The following is an 18372-nucleotide window of genomic DNA, read 5'->3' as shown; positions in this document are numbered from 1 at the left end:
AGCGGCAAACTGGGGAAGGGAAGGGAAGGAAGGGAAGGGAAGGGAAGGGAAGGGAAGGGAAGGGAAGGGAAGGGAAGGGAAGGAATATAGTGGAATTGAAAGGAAAGGAAATCAAGGGAAAGGAATATAGTGGGACTGAAAGGAAAGGAAAGGAAAGGAAAGGAAAGGAAAGGAATATAGTGGAATTGAAAGGAAAGGAAAGGAATATAGTGGGACTAAATGGAAAGGAAAGCAAAGGAATATAGTGGGACTAAATGGAAAGGAAAGGAATATAGTGGAACTAAATGGAAAGAAATGGAAAGGAAAGGAAAATCGTGGGACTGAAAAGAAAGGGATATAGTTGGACAAGAAAGGAAAGGAAGGAAATGACTGAACAGGTCATGAAAAAGAAAAGAATATCAAACAAAAATGTCCAAGATGGGAAATTGGCAGAATAGCAATAGAAGTGACAGGAACTAGGGACTGAATTAGACAGGAAAGAGATGAAGAGGACAGAACATTTGGACTGCACGTGACCGGAAAGAAAAGGGAAAGGAAATCAAATAAAATAACATGTCCAGGACGAGAAATGAACAGAACCGCACAGAACAGGGCTAAGACAAAAAGGTAAGGAAAAGATAAGACATGAAGAGGACAGGAAATGGAGACGAGACGAAAGAAAATAATAGAAAAGGAACTAGACAAAATATTCAAGGAAAGGACGGGGACAAGGAATAGACAGGACTGGGAAGGCAAGTATGAGAAAAGGACAAAGAAATTGACAGAAAGCTAAAAAAAAAATAAAACAAATCTGAAACCCTGTGTTTGAGGACAGCATGTGGGATATAGAGGGACCACCAGCTAGGAAATAAGACATGAACAGAGAGGAGCAAAGACTGATGGCGAGCACAAAAACATGAAAACATAGACTCAGAGAAGAGAATGGATAAGTGACCGATATGTCCTGAGAACAAAGGGAGACATCCGAGCAAGAAGTGGAGTGTAGGGAAGAAATGACGGAGGAGGAAAGCAATCACACTTTCCCAGAGAGAGAGGGACCATGATTCAGCAGGTCTGCAGATGTCAGGAGTCCTCCACGCGTATCTCTCTCAATCTCAGATTGATTTCTGCTCTTTGATGCTCACAGGCCCATGGCCTAGTCAGATCCTAATTAAGATTCACCAGCAGGCAACGGGAGAAAACGAGAAGGAGAAATACAGACGGGGCGGAGCAGAGAATACCGTGGGAGGTAATCTCTACAGCGAAGGGCGCTCGTGAACAAAGACGACAAGAAACAAAGATCAATACGCGGCCAAACGGACAGCGGATGCAGCCCGCCGCTGTTCCTGACCCGGATGAGGCCGCCGTTTTAGGAAAATCGCCTGTCATTTCCGATAGAGCACTGTGATTTTCATCTCTACATCCAGAGGGAAGTGGCACTGCAGATTTCTCTCAGAGCCATCAGACGCAGATGAAAGAGCGAGGAGGAGAACAGAGTCGGGCTCTGAGAGCGACAGGCAGAAGGGTGAGGGGAGATGAATCGTGGCATGGAAATCGCTCCCGCAATTTGGCTGGTCAGAAAGGAAACGATAAACAGAAGGGCACACATTCTCACACGCCGCCTCTCTCGCTGGCGGGTGGATGTATTCATTCTCTGCTTTAACTGAATTGATGTGTTCGGGGGAAAGGCGTTTTCTGTGTTTAAGAAAAGCCCTCTGAGCTGAGCCTTTGTGCGGTCTCTCTCTCTCTCCAAGACAAACACACGCTAGCGCTTTACGCTCATAGTCCGCATTAGATGTTTTTCAGCACGCCAGCTTAACATCTGCTGAGAGTTACTGGATTAGGTCATCGCATTCGAAAAAAGTACTGTAATTGGATTAGATCGCATTTTAAAATGCTCTTAATCAGATTATCTTACATTTGTATGGATTACATGATTGCATGCTTTTTTTATTTTATTTATAATGTTTAAGAAACTCACCACTATATATATATATATATATACCAGACTGATAATCAGGCAGCTAAACTGAACACTGCTGATGCATAGCTGCAAAATGATCTTCACTAATTATTGATATTAAAAGTATGGGGAAAACATTTTACTATCTTTATACGATTCCATTCATTTTTAGCTTTTCATCAACACCCTACAGTTCGTGAAACCCTGTGGTGATGCAATGTTTAATGTATTTTATGATACTTGATACTTTTTTTTCTTTCTTTCTTTTCTCTCTCTTTCTTTTGAATCAGTATTGTACACAAAATCCCATTCATATCTATATGATAAACAAATGAGGTCAAAAGTAATCTAAGCCTAATCAAATAGTTGGTAATGGGCTCCAGTTTGTAAGTAGTCTACCCAGTACTGACTGTAAGTAACTCTGCAAGTGCATGTCAACCAATTTCTACTAACCCTAACCATAACCTAACAGTCTACTAATACTCTAGATAGAATTAGTTGCAAAGTAGACAGTAGAATGTCTAAAGTGCATAATTAAGTTATGAAATAAAGTTAAACCTGCTAATTTTACTGTTGCTGAAATACTTGCATGAACTGACCTACATTTGTCAAATAATGCTATATATAATTTTCCAGATTAAAACTAGACACCAATAAACTGAGGCACATGGTCTTGTGCCAATGATGAAAGGGTTGATATAAAACAATACCTATTTTGTCCATGCAATATTACTGCTACATTATTTTGCAGTAAAATTAAATTTTTGACAACTAGTAGGCAGTATAAAGTATAGTATTTAAACTGCTCACGGCTCAGTTAGTAGTATGTTAGTATCCCGTTCTTAGCTTAGAGCCCATAGTCCCTTCTTAGTCTGTAAATGTTTTCTATACACATCACAAGGCTTTTGAAAGATTCAGAATGGATCTAAGGGCTCATATAATTATTAACATCACGTAAATATGGGTGGAATATGGATCATGAGCAGAATGCAGTAGCAGCTTCTGTGTGTGAACATCAGGAGTGAAGTTGAAGAAGCTTTGAAACTGAAAGCTGCTTATAATATGAAGCGGTTCAAGCTCACTCGGGCTACTGCTTAGAAAAAATTAAATAGTGAGCTATACTGTCAGCTAATATATGCATAAAGGGAATCGACTATGCCCCAAATCATTATCAGACTGTAAAAAAAAAATAAGTGAAGCAGCACAACAAAAACCATCAACTTAGGCAAATCATCAATTTAGAATGTAAATAACTGCTCCACTGAAGACTTGAGTAATGATGCTGAAAATCCAACTTTGTATACACTATCTATTTATATATATTATCTATATGTTAGATATACAAAACACTTCTTTTACTGCATTTAATGTATGTTTTAATCAAATATTCACAGACCTAGCAGGTGTGAGACGATCACGAATGTCAAAAGACTCACTGACTTCACACTTTGAGCATGTGTATTCAAAAAGAGGAAGGTTTATTCTGCCACTAATGAACAGCAGATTCTGAACTAAACGGCAGCACATGGTTTTGTGGGTCGTGTTAATGAACATCACTTTGTAGGGGACAGCGGTCGAGGGGTGCCATTACACCTCACTGCCTTCAGCCTGCCTGGGGAAAGCTCATCATCACCATCCCCACAGGACACATACATGCCTTAATTATTATGTAAACCAGCCCACCTTGCATGCATGCGCACACACACACACACGCGCGCAGTCATATTTTTATATGATGGCGCTGACGTCCCCTGCACATCTGCTGTTTTCAGAGATGAAGTGTACCATAGCTGTAACATTGTGTCATTACAGGAAACTACAAATATATTGTCTGACCGTGTCCGGATTACTAACATACTACTTACTGAATACTAAACCGTATAGTGCATACTTACTAGGGTCATTCCACCAAATGTGTGCTATTTCTGTCCCAGGACATTATTTCTACAAATATGCAAGAAAATGTAATAATGTGTCCTGCATTCATTTAATTTCAAAGTTTAATGTTTATTAGTGCTGTTTTGATTTTATACTGTTTTTAACATTTCAAAGAAAAGGATGCTATAACGTCGTCATGTAGAGATCATACTGGAATTAAACTTTTGGCCATTACACTATACCGCTATGTTTACTCGGCAACAACAATAACATAATAATAATAATAATTCTGAATACAGAAACGATAAAACGATTTCTAAAGAATTGTGTAATTGGAGTAATGATGCTGAAAAATTAACAGTCATAAGAATAAATAGCATTTTACGTAAAGCATGTTTAAATAGAAGATTTATTAATATGTTCAAATACTGTGAATTTCATTATCATCCAAATACATATTCATACAGAAAATGTGCATACTTTGCACTGCATACATGCTGCGTGCTGCAATCAGTACATTGTTTCCGAACAGGTTTCCTAGTTCCACTCATCCGGACTCATCACTGGTGATAAAACTGAAACTCCCAAATGTTGGGGTCGACCGCACGCAAACTCTTTCTTCTTTCATTCAGCCAGATCTATGACTCCTTCTATGTATTTCCAGACAGTCACGTCAATGCCTGCATTCATTTCACACTCCATCGGTAGAAATATGCTCAGTAACCTGAGACTAATACACACAGAGGTCATCAAGAAAAAATTGCATTGTAGTCCCAGAATTCAATTAATTTGTCCTGCTGTGTTCCCTCCTGCATCGCGGTGTGTAACGTTCTGACACCTTGAGGAATTTAAACTGCAAGATTAATGTGTAAAAGTCTCCCGGCGGCACATACCTAACCCTCTAACGGCCGAGAGCTCTGTGTGTGCATGTGCATATATATCTATATATCTATAGATTATATATATATATGCATGCACAAACACACACACCTTTGCACATGTCAGCGTGAGTTTTAATTAGCTCTCTGTAATAATTCATTTCACAGGTTGAGCACACAACTCCTCGCTCGCCCCGCTGGAATATTCTTGCCTCCCAAAGACACAGCCCGAATTTTAAAGACTTTCATCTCTTTGTCAGTGCAGTCGACTCTCAGCTTCTAACGGATGAAATCCCGACACTCAAAAGCATCTCCTCGGGGCATCTTCTCACTTCTGCAGCATGATGTGGCACAAAACAAATCAAGCTGTGTGGCAAATCAAATAGCAATCAGCCGCAGTACGACTTCCGCTGAGTTTCACAAAGTCCTAGCCGTTTTAAAGGACACCCCGCCAGGTTCCAACCAGTAACTTAATGATGACATCATTGCATTGTTATTAATCTTTTTTTTTTTGTGATTAACGTTTTGTTTTCTTTCACACTTCCAAGCAATACGTTATCCACACGCTGGCAATGTCTATATGTGTACCGTCTGATTCAAAACAGGGTTATGATTAACTAAAGCTAAACTATATAATGCTGTAACTAAACTTTAACTGAAATCAAATATCAAAAAGTTTAAATTGAAGTACTAAATAACTTTGTCCCACTTTATATTATGTCCCTAGCACCTGTGTACTTACATAGTAACTAATATGTAATCACGGTGTAAGTACACATTGTTACAAAATATAATTACATGGTAAATCCATAGGAATTGTCTACTTAATGTAAAACACTTTCTTCACCAAAAAATGAATATTACTTGAATATTAAAAAAGGGGTCATATGATGTTGCTAAAGAGAACATTGTATTGTGTATTTGGTGTAATGCAATGTGTTTACGTGGTATTCAAAAACACATTATCTTCCAAATACTGTACATTACTGTTTCTCCTCTAAGCCCCGCCTTTTAAACGGGTCGATTTGTACCGAGTGCAAAAAATTATAACCAGAAATCTAAATATGACCAAAAAAGCTATAATAGTATATCAGTGATGCTAAAATAACACTATTTTGAATGTTTTAGATGAATAAATGACCAAAAAAAGCACAATATTGCTTTACAATAGTGGAGTCAGGTTTTAATCAGCATTTCAACACGAGAGCAAAAATAAATTTTGGTTACATTTTTTTCTCTAAAATGACTTTTTACTTAGTGAACCGATAAAGACTAAATATTTTAGTTGACAGGATGGATATCGAACAAACAAACACACAATTAAATGAAATATGTAAATAAAAGCGTGGCATTGTTTTCTGTAGTAAGGAAAACCAGGCTCTCTGAGAGAAAACACCTGATTATTGTTTTGTTGCAGTCGGTCCGACAGGCCAAACATAAAATTCAAAACTCAACTACGGTTCAGTTACATAATATTAGGTTTAGAGGGAATGTTCCCAGACAGGGCTTTTGAGATCACTTCCCAGAAGCGATCGATCCGAGGGCAGGACCGTGCCATTTGTAAAAATGTACCCGAGAAGCACTGAGAACAAAACTGGGCCGCTCGGAGACACAACCTTTTCATCTGGAAAAAGTTTCAGATGTGTGAATTTATAATGGATAATCCATGTGGATTCAAACGGATTATTTTGACGGTTTAGAGATCATGCAAAAGTATCACAAACAAGATACGAAACATCCAGAAATGAACTATATGGCTTTATCTTTAGACATAAGCAATGTGGAGCCAGTTGCATTCAGCAAAACTTGACTGGGCAGTCTTTACTCAGAAAACTTCCTACAATATATATATATGCCATCTAGCATATGGTTATAATTGGTTATAATTGCTATTAATGTGTTTTTTAAAGTCTTATTACCTGCAATTATGCAACAACTGTCTATTATGTAATGATAAACATAGACTATAGCCCATTTCATAAAATACTGGCCAGGTTTCCGAGGTGTCAACTAATGCGGAAAATGTCGAAAGAAAGAAAAAAGAAGTAATTACTTCTATTTCTTCAGCTCTGCTGTAAATATAAACATGAAACTAGGAAAACAATGGGAAAAGAATGCATTGGAATAGAAAAATGCATTCTGTGTAAAAAGACACTTAAACGTCTGCCTATCTTTTATATATGCTTACATAATATCAACATATACTGATGGATTGTAGGATAGTTGTAAATGTGCATATATGTTTTATGTAAATATATACATATATGCATGTGTCATATGAATATATATGAATATTCGATTAATATTAGATATAATATTAGAAATTGAAAAAATGTATATATTACATTTGGGTATGGAAAAGGGCAGTGAACGATGACAACATTTTCATTTGTAGGTAGCTGCTCCTTTAAGAACATTCCAATATTTTATCACATAATTTGTAGAAAATGTATTTTCGTCATGGCGGAATCGTGATATCTGCATAAACAAACTGTAGAATGGTGATGAGAGTCTCCCGCTGCAGAAAAACATCTGATGGTGTTTTTCCAAGCGTATCAGCACACATAACTCTATTAGATGTCCCACCTGCTTGCATCCATCTGATTTAATGCTCTCCACGCTATTATTTAGTCTTTGTTTTCGATGTGTTTTTAGCCCAGCGGTTTAGCGCTCAGATCACAGTGCCCGCTTCTCCACGGCGTGTTTGCATGCCATCCTCCTCGTGTATTATCTCAAACATTCAATTAAAGACGTTACAGAGGCTCCCACACAACACACGCCAACGAGACGGGGGGAAAATAAACCGGCCACAGCGACAGAGAGTAATCGACCGCAAGCAAGAATGCCAATAATTCCTCAGCGAGGGGAAATTAGGCAAGTTTTCCACTTTTATTCGATAAATATTGAACCGAGGCAGAAACAAGGCGCTCGTGAAGTTGTCACTGACAGACTGAAACCAAGAATCACTTTTAATGCCGACAGTGGGAAGACACACAGAAGGTCGTGAAGCTTCTGCAGACTTTGTGCGCCGCTTACAGCAATTTCCATGATTATACTCCAGAAATGACATGTCTTCAGGCCATATTGATTGATTTATTTTCCGCTAGGTTGCATTTATGAGGGTTTTTTTTTTTATCCCACTTCCTTTAGCATTTAATGAAAAATAAGTGGCAGTTACTTGCAGGTAATCATGCTGATCACGTTTGACGCTTGATAATGTTGTAAACTGTTTTCATTAGCGTGACTAGATTTAAAGTGAAGTGTGAAGGACTGTGTAAACACGGGCTTCCTGGCCACTCCCTTTGTCTGCCATTGGTCAGTTAAACCAGCTGGCCACTCCCCCGAGGCATGCCATTGGTTGAATAAAATCTAAGGTGGTTACTGAGCAGGATTAATACAGTTATTAAAAATAAAGGTGAAATAAAACAAGCTTAGTACTAAAATAACATTTAATTCATTTGAAATAAAATTAACGTAAAGCAAAATAAAACCTAATAGTATTTTATTCCAGCTAGCTGCAGCATTTCTCATCTTGATCGACTAAAATGACGTAAAACTCAAATAAAATGTAATAAAATCTATTTAGGCCAAACACACACACACACGCAATTTCTAAAACTGAAAAATAAAAAAGCTAAATATTAATAAATGATACTGTGATTGTGTTTACCGTCCTAAAAAGTCACACACTTCGCCTGTAAATATAAAACGGTTATTGCAGCACATTACGACCTGAACGAATCGTACAGTTGCTCAATAATGGCAGTGCCTCTAAATACTTCAATCATAACCTCAGAGCAATATCACGTTAAGTGATTAAATGACTCAGCAGCTGTCGTTTAAGACGGTTTTCATTAACTTGAACTCTGCCCAAGCGGAGGAAATCTCGACCGGCCGCCGCTGCACAAAAGCAGAAGTGTTTCTTCAACAAAAAAAGCATCTCAGCCTGTCCCGCCGTGAGCGCCTCCACGGATATTTCCAAACGGAGCCATTAAGATTAATGAAGCTCGGCGATTAATTTAAATAATGGCTGCACGGGAAGAGAATAAGCCCGAGGACAATACCTTGGCGAAGCTGTGAAGCTGATGACAAGACAAGAGGCGTCCTTATCGAGAGCGTGACGCTCGGCTGAGCTCTCCCATTCTCTCCCATTCTCTCCCATTCTCTCCCATTCTCTCGGCCCACTTCCCTATCTCTCACCTCCATTTTCTGCGCAGCTCGCGCTTTTCGCCTTTCTCGCCGCCTTTCATTGCAGCCTTTTCCACTCTGTGCCTTTATCGAGCGCCGCTGTGTAACACGGGAGCAAAGGAAGCCATGCCAGACGTTCTGTATCGATTCTAGTTAAGTGAGCATAGGAACATTATTGCTGTTCTGTTATGCATATTCAGCAGTTTTAGGCAATTACATCTGCAGGAACTCATCTGTTTAAACTAACAAAGCTTGGGGTCGTGGGAGATTTCTGAACTGAATATGATTTATAGAGTTTAACTGTAGGTCATGCTTATTGTTAGGATGCGTGATGTGATCCGTCACCATGGATGCTGGATGTTTTCAGTGTTATCAATATAGACTGCTATTAGATATTTATTTATGCAGGTTCATATACTTATTACTTTATTCTTTTTAAAAACACTCAAGCGGTCATGTCATCTTTGCAAGTCTCCAAATGAGTATCTATTTTTTTATAAAGCGTTTAAAATGATTGATTAAACATTTTATTGTCGAGTTTTATTTGTTTTATGCTCTCAGGCAAAATGTTGCAGCAGAAATATCAGCCATTTGTTGGTTTTAAAATAACTGTCAAATATCATTACCGAATATTTGTACTGATGAATCCTTACTGAAATATTAGCTCCAATGCGACCTTGGTGAAAATATGAAATATTGAAAATATGAAAATATTTTTTCATTTAAGTCAATGCTCATAAAAGTGTTTAATCTTATCATTATGCATGACTATCACTCTATTCTCTTATTTAATAGTGTTTTGTGCTCTGGCACAGCGCTAAATATAAATAAAAGTGATTGATTGATAATAAATAATAATCAATAATAATAATATAATAATAATAATAATAATAATAATGAATGAACACTAAAAATATGTTTATTGTACATTTTATTTACTATAAAGGACATCAATTTGATCATCAATGCATAAATAATAATCTAATATCAATTTTAGAACAAAAATAATGAGTAATATGATATTCTAATATAAAATAAAACACATTTTCTAAACATGTATCAATAAAAACAACTGAATATTATTTTAAAATATTAGAAATTAGACAAAATAAAATTTTAAATAATAAATGATCATTTTTTTAATGTAAAAGAATGAATATACAAATGAACAAAGATAGAGATAGAGATAGCAGTCATAAATGACGAAATGTGGAGAAGCCCTATATGAGGTTAGAAATATGGAGCAACAAGAATTAAGGTCAGAAAACACTAAGAGCAAAAGAGGCTTGACTATCTACTGAGAAACAAATAAACAGAATCACAGGAAGTAAATCTAATACATCAACATTTCAAAATAATACAACAAGCCCATAGTCTCTGTTTGTAGTTCCTTTCTTCCTCTCCTTTGGGCGATGATGTAGTTTAAGCAGACGCCCCGGTGGATGAGATATTATTTATGTGTGTTATAAAATAAAGCAGCGCCCGGTGAGAGGGTCCTGTGACAGGGCTTCATTTCTCAGCCTCCCATCTCCTTGTAGCTCGCTCACTTCAGTGCTTGATTTCTGGTGAAGCGAGCTGCATCTGAAGCCAAACGAAGAGACCGCTTCTTCTGAGAAAAGACAATCACAGAAGGTAATCTAGCCAATGCAGATGTGAACTTTACAGAGTTCGGTCCTTTTAAGGCGTAAGTGCGGATTACGCCCTTCTGAGAATCGGATGGATTTGATGCAGCGTTGATACGCCGGGCAAAGCCTCTCTCAATAAAAGCCCTTCTGTGATCTCGCAAGACGCCCGCTTCTGACAACAAGACGACGACGCACGCCGCTACCTGAGCGTAGGGCCCGCCCGCTGGAGGTCTGCGAGGGCCGGACGCAGGCTGATTGGTTGTCCACTGCTGAGAAGACAAGCCACCAATGGAGCTTCTGGGAACAGATAACGGAATATAATCATGCTTTCTGAGTTGAGAAGCACTAACATGGCTCTGAATGCCTTGATCTCTTTGAGATATATATATATATATATATATATATATATATTATAAAATCGTGATCATGTGGAAATTTAATTTTATTAGAATTAATATTACAATTTAAGAGAACAATTTTCTGGGTGAATATATGAGGAGTTTATTAAAATAATAATAATAATAATTATTATTGCATTATTATGTTCTTATTATTTTATTGTGTTATCAAAATAAACCAACTGCAGTTCGATTAAATTTAGATTAATTTGAGATTAACTGAATGTATGATGGAAAAAAATTAAAATTATATATATATATATATATATATATATATATATATATATATATATATATATATATATATATATATATATATATTAATCTCAAATTAATCTAAATTTAATCAAACTGCAGTTGGTTTATTTTGCAAATAATAAACTCTTCATATATTAACCTCTGATTTCAAGCCCTTGAGATGTTTTGACATGACCTAAAAATATTTGTGCTTTATTTATAACACATCCTTCGAAATCATTCTGATTTTCTGCTCAAGAAACATTTCTATTTTACGCTCAAATTAACACTAAAACTGTGTTTTGTAAAAACAACAAGCATTTAAACGGTAAATGTCTTACATTTATATATTTTTTTTTTTTTTTTACTGTTCTTGTCACTTTCAATGTAGCTTATATTTCATAAATTACATTATTAATTCAATGTGTATTCGTTAATTTGATATTAAAAACTCTATTCATTATTCTCCATTGGGAAATATTCAACATTTTCAGCAATAACCGACAAACTTCTTAAAGACAGAAGTGTTGTGAGTTCCAAGGTTGTTAATCAATTGCATACGCTTTTTGTTGAACCCATCTGTTTGCATTAATACAACTCTCATATTTAATAATCGTATTTAACAGTGGAAAAATACATCGCCGCATACACATATTCCCACTAACCAGAAAGTTCACAGCAAAATATGCATATTATGCCATGAACCCGTGATATATTATTTCTATAGATGCATCACTTCAAATGAATAGTTTTAGTTTCTCCATTATTTTTAATGAAATTAATGACATTCCCAATGCCTTGTGGGTTTGTAGTTCTCCCCTCATTAAATTTGCAGGCTTGTACCTGATTTTTTTCCTCGCTCTCTAATGTTACGCTTCTCCTCGAAGCCGGGTTGCTTTGCTTCATGACTTCTACAACTCTTTTTACTTACAACAAAGACTTTTTATCCCTAAAGGAAACGCAAATGCTTATTAGTGGGCAGCTCTAACGCACTCTATATTGTTTATTATACTGTACTGTAGGTAGTATGGCCAGCTTGTTGACAGAATGAGGGGGAAAGTGAAAGCCGCCTCCTTGACCTCGCGTTGTGTGCCATTGCCTCTGGTGTAGGACGAAAGGGATTTATGGCCGTTTCTGTCTCTCTGTCTGTGTGAGTCTGCTACCTGCTTAACACGTGCAGGCATATCATTACTGTCATGCTATTCTGAGCCATATGACTAGCAAGTCAAATCACCGGGCGCGTGTTATACCACCGCTGCACGCACTTATCCACTCACGGTGGAAACATCATGAGATAATCTCAAGAAGAAAAACGCACCATGTGCCTCTATAAATGTCTAATTGCATTGTTTCTTCTTCTTCTTCGCGCTTTTCATTTTGCGCGCTATGCGATGTTATTTATCGCCATGAATCCGATCAAGCGTAGCGATAAGTCGTCGCTTTGTCGTGGTAAAAATAAAAATAATAGCAGTAGTTTTATGTCTGAAAGTAAGGATAACCTTATGCCATTAAACGCAAGGTATATCTTTGAAGCTGTTCTTTTGCATTAATTCTACATTCTCATATGCTGAAATGGTGCTCAATCAGTTATTTTCGGTTAATCTCAATCTTGTTATTTAATAATCATTCTCTATGACATATAGAAATAGTATTCATATTTATGTGAAATAGTATTTTTTTGTAATATTACATTTAATCAATTTAATGCATCAAGTATAAATTTAATTAATTTTTTTTTCCTGTTCTGCCTTTATATTTTCTTTTTTACTCCATGTGTTTAAAAAAATAAAAGTTGCATTATCTTCTCCTGAATTATTTTTAAATTGTTATTATTACTAATATAATCATTCTTATTAAAAGAACAGCTAAATGGGCTTAAAATGCACTACAAAAATAAGTGAATAAAAATAAGTCGATTTTTTTTTCTGATTGAACTGCATACGAATACAACCTTTAAAATGTATTTTGTGTTAGCACGTGATAGATTCTTCTGTTATTTTAATGATTACACTTACGCTTCTCACTTGAGCTTCTTATTGGCTGCAGTATAACAAGCCCTCAGAAGCTATTAAAATGAATTGCGCTTTAAAGTGTTATCGGGTTGCAGAGCAACCACGGCGTTTTCTTTGAATATGGATCACGCGTGACAAAAATGGTGTAATAAATGCCATCAGCTCGGCGAGAATTGTAAACGCTTCCTGGTGACAACGCAGAGCAGGAGCGTGATCAGTGAGTGTCTGTATGTCTCTCGGTTCGGCCTGTTCTCATGCACAATACGTGGGATTTCACAAGCTTAACCACCTGAGGTTCATGTCTCGCCCGGAGTGCTCTCTGTCTGCTTTCTCAAGTGTGTGTGTGTGTGTGTGTGTGTGTAGGTGTGGTGAGGGCGTGTCTTTGAGACGAGGGTAGGCGTGTGGGAGGTTGGTTTGCTGTTTTGTTGCCGTTGTGTGGAGTAGAGATAATGCACTTTTTAGGTCGCGGTAGAATGAATGTGTGGATTCGGTGTGGATTCTAGATCAACGCGGTTAACTGTCAGTGCGCTACAAATGCCATTGTTGTTGAAGAAGAAAACCATTGACTGTTGCATGACTTGGCGGCTAGTGGTGATACAGTATTAGTCTTGGGGTTATGATTATTTATTTCACTTCTCCGTTAAACATCGTCTTCCGTTATCATCTATCCCTAGCTCGCTTAAAGTACTCACCGTACCGCTCCTTAAAAAGGTCACCCGAAAGCATTCTGTCATGATTAACTGGCCTTCTTCTTGTTTCAAGAACAATGACTGGCAGATTTTATCGCGGACGGCAAAAGAAGACATTTAACACAAAGTTCAAAAGTGCTGTTTCCATACTATATGGAAACAACGCCTTAAACCATATTAAAAGCAAGCCGGCGTAACCAGGCTGAAATGAACTCAACAAATTTGCTATTGCAGGACAAATGATCTATTAATAAAGGCTTATTTTATGTCCTTCCTGAAAATAGAAGTATTTAAACACGTCTACCATGGTGAATGATTATGCGTTGTACAACTGATACATTTGACATCTATCACATAACCAGTTCCATATATAAAGCTTGTTCTGGTATCGTAAAGCTTGCTCGTTACGCGCTGTTGCTTGTTGACTTTAGTGATGACAAGCGCTGAATATCAAAAATCTCTCAGGATAGAAAGCTCAAATACCTATAGAAGCAAGATAAAATCACGTTTGCTTCAGCAAATGTGTTTACCTGTCATCTTTTCTTTTATTAACATCGCCGGCTAAGTTTAGCGCAATTAGTGGGGATTTCATTCGAACTGATGTAATACTAATAGATAGACAAAGAGGCGTTACTTAATAATGCATAACCAGATTCACGTTTGTTTTGGATGGAAACTAAACATGGCACACACAAATGATTGTCACTAGATGTTTTGCTTTAGAAGCGATCACGGAAATGTAAAATTACTCTGTTTTTGTCAACGAAGTGTGTTTGAAAAAAATGCATGTCTGCTTATTGGAAAATGCTGCTGAATATTTTAAAAGGTGGTTATCTCTAGTCACAAAACTCCTTCGATGTATTTAAAGCGGCTTAGACCTTTTGCAAAAAATCTCCACTGAAGCAAGAAGGTTATTTTGGTTTTAGCATGAGAGTCGGAAACTGGCCAGAATTTTGAGTTCAGTAATCCTTTAACATTTCTTTGAGCCACTAGCTGTCCTTTCCTCTCCCTTTATATCTTGTCAAATCTTGCTAGACAGACACCAATCATTATCTCTAAACCCTTCTCCTGACCATGGGCTAAGAAAGAGGCGTCAAAAAAACAAGAGAAGAAAAGCGTTTGTTTGATGTTTGCCAAAGAAGAAGAGCCAGTGTCCAACACCTTGTAACATGCTTCATACTCAGCTGAGCAGCAGAATAACCGGAGCGAACTTTACCCGAGCATTAGAATTCTGAATCCCATACTGAGCTCGGGCTCCGGCAGCTCAAGGAACCCAGAGATGCTCGTTTTACCTCATTTTCTTTCTCTGCCCAAGAACAGCACACGCATCCACGCTAGTTAGCGCTTTGAAATTTAATAACAAGACACTCCTGGCGATGATAATTCGTCCCAGTCTCTCTCTCCTCCTACGCTTCTTGAGGGCCTTGACTGAAGCAGCCTTCAGAAAGAAAAGAGGCAGCTGCACTCAAACAGAAAGCTTTCAAGCGGACAGGCCAGAGAGGCGTAGCACAATAGCGTTCATTTCCTCTGTGGACCACTTTGCGAGTCTCGGAGGGTGTAGAGTTGCTGTGTGGATGGTTGAGGTCTGGGAATTGTTTTCACTGCTGCGAGGTGTCGTCTTCTTTCTGAGCGCGCACCTGAGCGTGGCTGGGGTCTGAGTAAATCACCGATCAGGAAGAAGTCTGAGTCGCCAGCGAGGTCTCACGAGTTCGGTTGAGGTGATGTTTAGCTCGAGGCACAACGCTCCATTCTGCAGAGGCAGGCATCTGAAACCGTTATTAACTGCCTTGATGATTTACCGTGTCACTCCATGCCTCCGTCCTCTGGCGGAATAGCACCACGTCCTACAAACGCTTCAAATCCTCGATGATCAGCACTGCTAAACAACTTTCGACAACAGCGCTGGCGTAAAAAGACACAAACACATCAGTCCTCCTGCTGATAGGCACAGCAGATATAAATATACCGAGGAGGCGATGCTGCAACAAATGTCGCCTACAGAAATGACTTAAGTATTGTGTGTTTGCCTGTTTTGGTCATGACCATTCATTCAAAATTGCAGTCAATTAATCACAGCATTTAAAATGAAACTCTGTTCCTCACTAAACTCACTAAAAAGAGTTCAAATATTTTCAAAGAAATAAGTGATAAGTAGTTTTGCGTATTATTTTATAATGCACATGTTAAACTACTAAATAAATCATCAACATAAAAATGGTGTATCTATTACTTTAAAAAGCATTTTTGTAATAAATTGAACAATTATAGCAAAGAAAGGGTAATTAAACAACATTTTGAGGTGTAATGTGCTTTCTTGTAAACCTATTCAATGATTTTTGTGCCTTATAAATGAAAATAAACAGCTAAAATAAATAAATAATCCCCTTTTTAAAGTATTCCGGACATAATTACAATAAAAATTATAATTTTTTTTTTATTTTATGGAAAAAATTAAATGTGTCAAATAGTTTTACAAGAAAGGACTATTTCCAGTCTTTATACCTTAATATTGTTTAATTTTCCCATTTTTACTTTTGAATAAATAAATAAAGTGTAATAAAACTAAATCTGATTGATGATTCGACTAACCCGTTGAAATAAAACAAAAGATTGTGGGACCAACGAGATAAAAATATGACATTTTGCATCGATTTTTAAACTTTTACTTTTCTTATCGTAGGTTATCGTTCTTGTCGCGCTGGTTTTCACGCCTGTCCCTTTTGTTGGCCAAACGGCCCAGACGAAGTTGGGCCCGGAGGAGCTGCTGATGATGGAGATGGCGATGAAGCAATTATGGCGCTAATCGCGCCGCGTTGTGCGGCGGAAGGGTGGCATGACTGCGTCTCAGCGTCTCATCTGGCCAGGTGCCGTGTTTGAAAGCAGCCTCACGGGCGGAGACAGCGAAGAGGGCGGAGAGGATGTTTGCTGTTTGTGTAATGGGGTGACATACAGACCTGGCAGCGGTAGGCTACGAATCTGGCGAAGGCAGCGCTGATGGATCTGTCACTGCCCTCCTCTGCCCACATCCACACTGCCCGGCTTGTTTGGCTAGAGAAGAGAATTGTTTTGCGGGTGATAAGGTGCACCAGAAGCAGCGTGAGCGACTGTGAATGTCAATACGCCTGCTTTCTGCTATACGGATGAAAATTGGCTTCCTTTCAATTCCGTGAGAATGGCCTCACCATCCAGATCTTCAAATGAGTGGATTGGGGCGTGAGGAAGATGCGGAAGTGCGATTCAAGCAAGGCATGATGGGATTTTCGCTCAAATGGTTAGATATTATTTGCTGGACTAATTCAATCAGCGTATTTACAAAAAAGCTTACAATTTTAATTGTGTGTACTGCTGACCTGAACTCTCCACCTACTTTTCTTTGTGCTGTATAAAATTGCCTGGTATACATTCAAATTATGAATATATACATATTGTTGCATGTATAAGTTTCATACTCACATTTACAACCCGTTTATGAATTCATTGAAGTTCTTCTTCCTGAATGAAAAGTCAACTGAAAGACATTCTGCCACATTTGTATAAATGGATCACACGTTGAGATTCTGGTGTGTTTTGAGATCATGATGGTGTGTATCTTCGCTGAGAGGGTGACTTTATAGGCTATTAGATACTCTCCCATAAACATTATGGATCTCCATTGCAGATGAATATCAGCAGAGAGCCATAAACACACTGTGAAATGTGAGAATCTGTCATGTAAAGATTCAGCTCACAGGACGAATAAATCATTGTGTATTTTATAGCATGGCAATATGACTCACAAAACCCTCACGGTGCCATAAACTAGGCTCACTGTAGAATGATAGGAGCCCTACGATATGTACAGTATATACCAGAGTTACTACAGTTAACTGGAACTATAAAGAAAAACAATTAATAAAATTAAATTATAAAAAGCTTTTTAAAAATTCTATATAGATACGATAGACATAAAAAATAACTGCAACTTACTTCACTTAAAGCTTTTATATATGCATTATACATTAATAAACATTATATGTATATAACGGAGGAAATTATAATGCATTATAATTATTTGTATTGCGTGCTGTAACTCATTAGATCTTGTCGCCAAAAAATAATAATTGCAAATTTAAAATGCATGGTAAATCACGATGAATGCTGTTGTTAAAAATATTAGCGTATTTACAGTGTATGGGTGCATTAAGTATGCGTTATAACTACTTGCAATATGCATCATACATCAAGGTAAATTCTATACATATAGGTGAATTTTACTAAAACAAAGAAAAACTCACAAATCTGCTGAAGCTGGTTGCCCTTAATTTCACGATGGCTCAACATTTTTAATGCATAGGAATCCACTAGCTTTCTATGTCTTACTCTATTCTATCCGTTGTCTTTTTATTGACCTATTCTTTCGTACTATGCTATATAAGCTATGGAGACTTGTCGTAACACCATAGTATCATTGCTCTTTAGTTGGTTTTGGTGCTTCTATTGTCCTCATTTAAGTAGCTTTGGATAAAAGCATCTGCTAAAAGACTAT

This window comes from Puntigrus tetrazona, chromosome 18 (assembly GCF_018831695.1).
Source record: "Puntigrus tetrazona isolate hp1 chromosome 18, ASM1883169v1, whole genome shotgun sequence".
NCBI lineage: Eukaryota > Metazoa > Chordata > Actinopteri > Cypriniformes > Cyprinidae > Puntigrus > Puntigrus tetrazona.
The sequence above is the reverse complement of the archived record's forward strand: the minus strand, read 5'-3'. Positions refer to the sequence as shown.